Source organism: Lissotriton vulgaris, chromosome 11 (assembly GCF_964263255.1).
Source record: "Lissotriton vulgaris chromosome 11, aLisVul1.2, whole genome shotgun sequence".
In the NCBI taxonomy this organism is placed as follows: domain Eukaryota; kingdom Metazoa; phylum Chordata; class Amphibia; order Caudata; family Salamandridae; genus Lissotriton; species Lissotriton vulgaris.
In genome coordinates, this window is record NC_141699.1 from 185,058,709 (window position 1) to 185,065,859 (window position 7,151).

Here is a 7,151-nt window from a genome sequence, read left to right on the forward strand (position 1 = left end):
ACTACATATGTTTTAATCTAGTATATATGAATATTGATGTATATAAGTGAGTATATGTGAGAGTAAGAGATTGTAAGAGTTCCTGTTTAAATAAGTATGTGTTTCTATAAGTGATTGTTTAAGAGAATAAATATGTGTAATTTTCAATAGAAGTAAGGTGGAAGTGTGTGTATAACTCTATATTCAAATAAATGGATGTTCAATAGTTTATTTGCACGTGTGAATATGTGTGTGAGTAACTTTTGGAAGACTGTTGGTGTGTAACAGGATGTATAGGTGTATCACTTCATATGATGAGTGAGTATATGTATGAGTGACTATATAGAACTGTTGGTGAATGAGTGGATGTGTATATAGATAGTGGAATTACTGAATTGCTTGTTGTAACTGATATAGGTATCTCCATTTTTTTTTAAATTTCAGTTTCTATTTTTGAATATGTGTCTCAAGGGTTACATTACAGTGAAAGGAGGTCTGTCACTATGTCACAAGGATGGTGTCATCAGTGATGTCACTGACCATGTCATGAGTGATGTAATATGTGACGTCATCAGCAGTGCATTGCACGCGCAAGGTATAGTGAGTCCAACTAACTATAACGTGGAATTTCATTGGTTTTATATCAGTAAAATTTCCAGCTAACTATAACATGTGTCAAACCTATGGTTTTTTCAGTGATATATATATATATATATATATATATATATATATATATATATATATATATATATATATATATATATATATATATATATATATATATATATATATATACATATATACATATATACATATATATATATATATATATATATATATATATATATATATATATATATATATATATATATATATATATATATATGTTTTTAAATGTATTTTTCTTTAAATTATTTTATTTCTAATTCTCCACTATTCCTTTTTTTTATTGGGAAGTGCTGGGCAAATGAATGGAGGGGGTTGGGGGTAGATACGCAGGGACAACACATGAACAATGAAAGGCATGAGCAACAACAGAGCTGTTTCAACATCCATAACTCATTGTTGTGTCTGCTTTCTCCCCTCCCTTACTTTTTCCGTTTACTTTCACTTTTGGCTTGCATTTCTGATGTTTTAAGTGTTTGATTCTTCTTTAATAGGTTCACAATTTGTTTTCACGATCTTCAATTATAGAATTGCATTATATTTCTCATTTTATTTTTCTTCCTCCCTCCCCCTTTCTCCCTATGTTGTTGATAAAATGAAAACAGCTCTCTACTCTGTTTACTGCCTGTTTCTCAATTTCTATTATATCACAGTTATATTGCGCTTCATGGCCTATCTTTTAAGTAACAGTTATTTACTTAATAAAGTTTATTAAACAAAAAAAAAAGCAAATCGCATTTAAAGCTTGTTTATGTACAGAAAGGTGCTCCTTCCTGCACCTAAACAATCACCCCTGAAGCCCAGGCACCCTTCTAACATGTCACAAAGGGCATGTAGGCCGCTTTTCTTAGCACCAGTGCTAGGGGAAATACAGTTGTGTGCAGTATTTTTGTAAATCCAGTGCATCCCTGCTTTTAAAAAGTCAGAGGGTGGTGTTAGCAAGTTGCTCTGACCTTTTTATGTAAATATCTCCCAAACTGTTCTATAAATTTGATGTCTCTGGTTTATGTACTTTAAGTTGTTAATGAGTACAATACATTAATACAGTTTTTTCCCGTTAGAGTCTTTAATGTAAAGTTTTTGTTTCTTTGAGTTGATTAATTTTTTCTATCTTTTACAAACAATATTTAAGAAAGCATGATTGTAATTTTCTTTCAAGATCAAATCAATATTATTTTGATCCATTGTTACTGGCCCATAAAAGGAGTGGGGTCCATAGGCCAGTGCCTACTTTGTTTATTTGGTAATCCGAGACTGATTTTAATTAAAGAACAACAGATTGTGTTCTGTAATATTAAACCTGCAACCAGGGTCTTGAGGTGACATCTTTGCTAAATATGTCCTTTAAGGGTGTGAGTGGTTGGACACAATTCTGAGCCATATTATACATTTAATATACTATGCTTGAAAATCCAGTAAATGTGCAGCATATCTATTCTACAACAAGTCCTGTGAACTAGGGAATAGAATGTATACATTTTCTGGTCTGGATTATCCAGTCCTTGGACATTCTCCATGCACGAACCCAGTGCAAACAGCCTGCAAAGTTGTATATGTTTAATTGAGAACTGGGGGCAAGGAGAAAGAGCTTATGCAGATGATAGGGCCTCTCCATAACCTCACCAGTAAAATGTTTTCCTCTTTGGTTAAAGTGATTTTTTCAAAAAGACACCTGATTTTGTATGTGCTGTCTTCTTTTTAGTAGCAACTTGAAGTTGGTGGTAATTTGCGATTCTTAAGGAGAAATCGCACAACTTGGGTGCTAGTTGCATAGCATTTAAGGAATCACAATTCGCGATTCCTTAAATGCTTATGCAAAATTAAGGAATCGCAAATTTTGCGTTTCCTTAATATTGCAATGCGATTTTCCTGGTACATCGCGTTTTGTAATTTTTTAGTCGCAAACACACCTTTTTATTCGCAGCATTTCCGACTAAAAATCAGTTTCATAAATATGCCCCCTAATTAATTAGGGCATTCACACAGGGAGGACAATTGGCCTGCACAAAGTAGTGAATGCAAAGCAGTAGCCAAGTAGGAAATGTGGTAAATGGAAACTTCAGAGTTGCAACCAGTGGGTAGGTCTGGTATAGCTCTCTGAGAACCACTCCCCTGCCAAAGTACGCAACTCACATTCAGAGGTTAGTAACTAGATTCACCCAAACAAACAAACCCAACCATTGTGAGCATGAAACACAATACATTGCTGGTTCACTGTACACTACTCATTCTCTACAACGTTTTGTGAAAATAACACGAGCACGGACCTTCAAGAGAAAGGAAATCAGTTGTGTTGAGTAAACAGAGCAGCATAGGTAGCTCTTTCTCCAAAACAGGGCGCAAACTGATATCCGGCACTAGTAACACAATATTTGCTTTAATCACAATTTATCCAGTCCTTAATCTATAAAAACAAAGTGAGCTCACTGTTTCAGGGTACAATAATAATTGCTCCATTGCATGACTATCAAAAGATTTGTGTCAATGGTGGAAATAGAAAAACCTCTACTCCATGAACCCATACATTGTGGGTCAAGTTGTAACAGCTGAAAAGTGGTGGAGTCACAAGGTTATGAAAAGCAGAGTCTGGCAAACAATGTATATATTTATGTGTTTTAATCTCTGCCGCAAAGCAATAGGCAACAAGGACAAATGTGACAATACATCCGTTCTGTCATACTTAATTGGGAAAAAGGGCTGCAATTTCAAATTCTTATAGGTTTAAAGTACCTGATGCCGAGATCTTTGTGTGCCATGCAATATTTTCACGGATTAACAGTAAGTAACTCTGGTGGTTAATGCACTTGCTGGAGGGCTATGAGTTCTGTTTAGTCATAGTTTTGACTCATAAAGTACCACAGAAGTTTAATGTAGCGGTTGCAAAGGATGTTGTGTGACATGCAGATCACAGATATCTATTCTATGTATATAGGTAAGTAGGTTTCTGCCGTTGACACTGAGATTCTTCTGTTACTTGCAGTTGATAATTTTCAATCCTTTAAATAGAGAACAATGAGCTATGAACCAGTATCAAGGAGCTGACCATAAACGTCTAGATATGAGCTTAGAACTTTATTGTTTTTTTCTCAATTGCCATTTTTCTAAGGGTGTTGACCCCTTCGATGGGTGCGTCGGCCAACGGCTGTCGCGAGCACTACCTCTGTAGTGCTGCGCACATCCATTGGCCGACGCAGCCTTTTCCTATCAATTAAACCTCTGCACCACAGCAGAATTGCTGCCGCGGTTAAGCGGCTAAAGAGGGTTTTATTGTGTTGATTGTGTAGTAATAAAGTATTAGTACGGACAACTCCAGATAATGCATTATATTTCAAATCCTGACTATTTTTTCCCTACTTTCACTCTCAACAGATAATGTCTACCAACATGGATGATATGTGAACTGTAACCCTCAATATCTTAGGTAACATATCCTGTACACTGATTTTACACTTGTACAATTTATCATGTCTGTATAAAATATGTGTGTGATATGTGTGATCTAACACTTGCAATAGGATGAGCAGTGATATAAAATAATTAAATAAAAACATATTAAATGCCATTTAAGTAATATTTGCATAATTACTCATACAGACAAATACTTCTCAAACTCCTACAGTGCATGGATATAGCTTAATAGCCCGCCATAGCAGGGTATAATGACCTTCAAAGGCCCCCTCCAATGTTAAATGCCTGAGCCAAAGGCTAGGGCCTTTAACAAGGGAGGAGCCTTAAATGGCCGACCAGTATAGCCCAGTTACAGTGGGCTATAAAGCTGTTATAACATTGTGCCCAGTTAGGACAGAATCTTGTAATTAGTAAAACAAAGACCTCATGGAGCCTGAAGGGGATGAGATGTTGCTGTGAATGTTCTACAGCTAACAGCCATGCACAGGGCCTTGGCAGTTAGCTTTGAATATCCACAGCAAGAGCTGTGAAAAGGGACTGAAGTCACCCCCGGTTCTTCCTGGCTTGCTGAACTGCTTTTTGTAGTTCAGCCAAGCCATGGAGACCCAGGAGCTGAGCAGCATTATCCCTCCCTCCTTCCAACGCTCAAGTGACTCTGAGCTACGGAAGACGGAGGGGGAAGGCTCTGGTGTGCCCTGCAGCACAGCCTCTGCCTTTCTCCTTATCCTGCCCACTTCATGTATTTTGGAGAGGCAGGGAGGTAGAAAGGCAGAGGTTGTTTATTAAAACTTTGAAATGTTTAGTACAGCGGGCCTAGACCAGTTAATATAGGACGCTTGTGCTCCATTATCTTCTATGGAGCTCTCAACATTACAATGTTCTAATATTTCTTAGAAGCATTAGTTGAACGAAGTCAACAACCAGCTTTGAAACCACAGTTTCCATTAAGTACTTGTGAAGTGATAATAAGCTGTGAGCCTTTCCAGAGCATTGGAGTGTATGTGTTAGGCTTTAGATAGCTCCGACTCAGGATGATGTTCCAACAAAAAGAGAGTTTATGGTCCTTTAAATCAGACCTCTGTTTTTTGTCAAAGAAGAAAATGACCTTCACCATTACCATGGGCATCATTTCACCAAAATACCAGGGGTAGCGCAAGTTATATCACATATCGTTTGATCTTAATGAAATCACAGGAAGGGATTTGTTCCAGGAAGTCATGTGACATGACTTAAGCCAATATGACATCCAAATATATGTCATTGCTCCAGTTCCATAAAAACAACATGATCAATATCTTAACACAACAAAGACAAACATGTATTTTTGATACTCTGATTTTAGATTGATGAGTTAATTGTTGAAAGTTTGATTATGTGAAACTTGCCCGGAATTGTAGTTAGCGAGTGATGCGCAAAAGCCAAGTCTCTAATAGTGGTTTCTCTCCCTGAGAAAAGCTTGAAATGGATGTGGTCATATAGAGCATTTTAAAGCACCATTTTTCACATACATTTCCTAAAACATCATAGGATCTGAAATGACTCTCAATAATTTTAACATAATTTAATTGTGTGCCAAGCAAATGAAAGCTGATGCTACCTGGGAATGCTACCTAGAAGGTAACCCCAAAATCTGAAACAGATACCACTATATGTGAAAAACTAGCTCCATTGTGCCAGGGCTAACATTTTGTCATAGGTGCATCATATGCTGTGCAAGCCAGTGCCAGAATTGATTTTATTTATGCTGTCCATATACAACATAAGTGACAAAAATTACCTCAATATATCAGGACCAGCATTTTGTCATAGTTGCCCTCACATATGGCAGCCTGTCCTTCTTTTTTTTTTTTTACTGTTATTTTTTGTTTTATTATATTCAATTAACTATGAAACATCTTGGTAGCCCTGGTACGCTTCTTCTTAACCACCACAGGCTGCTAGCTTCTCAAGATGCCACTGGCACGACGGAGAGCCGCCATGCACAGGTCCTTCCTGTAGTTGTTCTTGCGAATGATGTGACGCAGGCTGCTCAGGGTAGCCCGGGCATTCTTGTTAATGGTGATTTTTTCATAGGCGGAGACTGGTTTGCGCTGACCTGCTCGTTTCTTCAGAACCACAATGACTCCTTTTCCATCAGCGACCGGCTCCACACCGACTGTTTTCCTGTGGATGAGTCCATTGTACCGAAAAGAGTTCCTGGCCTTCAGATTGTTGGGTTCCGTACTGTAAACTTGCTTGTTCCATTTAATCAGGAAGCTGGAGCAATTGAGAACAATCATCCATTGCAGGTGGGCAGACATCTTCACACCTCTCTACTCGTTGGTCAGAGAAAAAGGACAGCCTGTCCTTCTTAGTGCCAGGAAATACCTCCAATGTGCTAGTTTCAGCATTTTTTCACGGGTGCCTATTATGCCAAGAATTGCCTCCAGTGTGCCAGGGCCTGTATTTTGTCACAGGGTTTGTTATTAAGGCAAGAATTAACTTCAGTATGCCAGAGCCAACAATAGATTTTCAAGCATAACCCTACATTCTCACTCACTTATATACAATCATTTACACACACTTTTTCTCAAATATATACACTCTTACTCACAAGCATGCACACAGCTTACATTTAAATGTTTTTTTAACTCACCTTAACTGCCACCAAATGTCCATTCCAGGTAATTGTGCTTTATTTTATTATTAAAGTAATAGTGAAATCTAAAACGTTATTAACTTTTGGTAAAATGGAGAGAAAATAAGAAGTTTGAGTCACCCTTGTGTTCTCCGCACTGATTTTGCCACCTCTGAGGTCAGGGGTCACAAAGGCAGTGCCAGCGGTCGCACAGGGCACACAACTGCGATCTCTGGCGACCCTTAACTGATGTCTATGATCATTAAAGGTGTGGGAGCAGGCGGTGCCCAGCTGAGCAGTGTGCATTAATTATCTAGTTTTCCAATTATTCTCCACCCATAAGCCACCTGCATTTCTAGCCATATTTACACTGACTCTGTGTGTTGTCCTTACTTAGATTTTATATGGGAAGTATCTCCATGGTGTGAATAATGACCACCAAGAAGCCATTACCATGAATGAAGAGGGGTGAGCCAGAGGC

General features: G+C 37.9%; 1 pseudogene; it reads right to left on the minus strand.

The window, feature by feature from the left end:
• Positions 1-5,952: 5,952 nt before the first annotated feature.
• Positions 5,953-6,374, minus strand: LOC147679496 (large ribosomal subunit protein eL28 pseudogene; annotated as a pseudogene).
• Between the last annotated feature and the right edge of the window lie 777 nt (positions 6,375-7,151).